The sequence below is a fragment of the Penaeus japonicus genome, unplaced genomic scaffold (genome assembly GCF_977035675.1).
Source record: "Penaeus japonicus unplaced genomic scaffold, GWHDUDI00000001_assembly GWHDUDI00000025, whole genome shotgun sequence".
Lineage (NCBI taxonomy): Eukaryota > Metazoa > Arthropoda > Malacostraca > Decapoda > Penaeidae > Penaeus > Penaeus japonicus.
In genome coordinates this window covers 14,278,097-14,280,596 of record NW_028234427.1, presented here as the reverse complement: position 1 = coordinate 14,280,596, position 2,500 = coordinate 14,278,097, and the positions used below count along the sequence as shown (strand labels likewise).

Sequence of the window (2,500 nt, the reverse complement as noted above, 5' to 3'; positions counted from 1 at the left end):
TCCACATTTTCTCTACGTGCGCTCGTGTCTCTTATTATTTTCGAATCTCTTTCCTTTGCCGGTGTGTTTATTCATTTTTGTTTTCTTTCACATGATATTAACCGCCTTTGATGTTTCTCGTTTACTATCCCTCGTTTCTCGTATGTGTATGTGTCCCTCCCTGCTCCATTCTTTAACTAAAGTATCTTTGTTGGCTCGATCACCTTGTCAACATCTGCACCAGTACTTGGCTTCCATCTCTCGTATATAAGTCCTTCTCATGCACTTGTTTATACAGTTAGGCCTTTGCTCTTGCATGTACCTGAGTTCTTGTGTAGTTGGATCTTCAGTGTCTCCCTCTAGCTGCCTCATGTATGTTTGGCTACTCACACCTTTCCCACAAGTTTTTTTTTTTTTTTTTAAGATTTTGTTTGGTATGTGTCTCTTCTCTGTTTCTTTTGCTACACGTTCCCTGTTCGTATATGTACACACACACACACACACACACACACACACACACACACACACACACACACACACATATATGTATATATATATATATATATATATATATATATATATATATATATATATATATATATATATATATATATATATAAACATCTACATACACACACACACCAATAATTCTTAACCTGAGAACGAAGTATCATTCCCCAATTTAAAATCTACTTTCGAAACGATGTCTCCTTTAACTCCTATTTCTAATGATCTTGAAGTAAGGAGAGCGAAAGGAAGGCCGGAAAATTGAGTATAAACAGAAATCAGCCCATTTATGTTTCCTTTACTTGTTTCACTTATGGAAGGGAGGAGGGGCTCTTGGCCGAGTCTCTTCTCTTCTTAATCTCTCTCTCTTTATCAACCTATATCAATCTCTCTCTCTCTCTCTCTCTCTCTCTCTCTCTCTCTCTCTCTCTCTCTCTCTCTCTCTCTCTCTCTCTCTCTCTCTCTCTCTCTCTTTCCTCTCCCCTCTCTCTCTTCTCTCTCGTTCTCTCTCTCTCTCTCTCTCTCTCTCTCTCTCTCTCTCTCTCTCTCTCTCTCTCTCTCTCTCTCTCTCTCTCTCTCTCTCTCTCTCTCTCTCTCTCTTTCTCCTCTCTCTTATCTATCTCTCTCTCTCCACCCCCCCCTCTCTCTTTCTATCTCTTTCCCTCCCCCTCTCTCTTTCTCTCCTCTCCCCCAACTCTCTCTCTCTCCTACCCTCTCCCTCCTTCTCTCTTATTTTCTCTCTCCCTCTCTCTATCAATCTCCCAGTCTCCACTCTCTCTCTCCCTCCCTCCCTCCCTCCTTTCCTCTACCAGTCTCTCACTCTCTCTCTCTTTCTCACTCTCTCACTCTTATTCTCCTCTCTTCTAACTACCTCTCCCTCCTCTCCCTCGCTCTCCCTCCTTCTCTCGTATTCTCTCTCTCCCTCCCCCCCCTCTTTCTCTTTCCCTCCCTCCATCTACCAGTCTCTCCCTCTCTCTCTCTTTCTCTTTCTCTCTCTCTCTCTCTCTCTCTCTCTCTCTCTCTCTCTCTCTCTCTCTCTCTCTCTCTCTCTCTCTCTCTCTCTCTCCTTCCCTCCCTCCCTCTTCCAGTTTTTCAATCTCTCTTTCTCTCTCTCTCACTCTCTCCCTCCTTTTCTCCTCTTTCCTAACTCTCTCTCTCTCTCTCTCTCTCTCTCTCTCTCTCTCTCTCTCTCTCTCTCTCTCTCTCTCTCTCTCTCTCTCTCTCTCTCTCTCTCTCTCTCTCTCTCTCTCTCTCTCTCTCTCTCTCTCTCTCTCTCTCTCTCTCTCTCTCTCTCTCTCTCTCTCTCTCTCTCTCTCTCTCCCTACCATAGACTGACACGACATTAATGCCTCCCCTGCACATTCCTCTCCTTGTGGCATGGATGTGACACCACGAACTCGGTCATATTCCTTCACGTATAAATATTACACACTCGCTAAAAAGGGCTTGTCTAAGGAAGCATGTGCCTAGAGTCTTTTGTGTTTGTGATTTTCCCTCTAAGGGTCTGTTCTTTCTGTCCTCGCTCCTCCCTCGGTGCAAAATTCAGTAAAAATGGCGCCTGTCCTTCAGGAGCCACGGAATTTAAACGCTTTCCTTCGGCGCCAATGGGGACACTATATTTACAATGTGATTTACGAATCTTTACGATGATATTGATGTCTAATATGGTAGTGACGTCAGCTTTCAGAGCAAGATCCCGCTTGCAACAGCCGTGACTTCAGATCTGACTTCATCGACAGTCTGAAATATAGCAGTGACGTCATGTCTGACCGCTCTGAATCGAGTTTATCAGACGACTTTCAGATCTACATTTCTTGTGAAATACGTGGACTTACTTCTAGATCTTATGTGATGTATCAGAATATTGCAAAATTGCCTTATATCAATGTTTTTCGAGAAGTACTATGCCATAAAAGAAGTATTTTTTTACATTTTTATAGAGTCAAAATTTCTGCACCTGACAGTAAATCCTCTTTTTTTTTTAGTTCCCTCTCTTCCTTCTCGTTGTCCAGAC

At 43.1% G+C, this 2,500-nt stretch overlaps 1 long non-coding RNA gene across 1 annotated transcript in view; it reads left to right on the top strand.

Moving 5' to 3' along the window:
* Positions 1 to 2,500, top strand: part of LOC147468907 (uncharacterized) — a 60,637-nt gene that overhangs the window by 439 nt on the left and 57,698 nt on the right. The gene's annotated exons all lie outside the window — the stretch shown is intronic.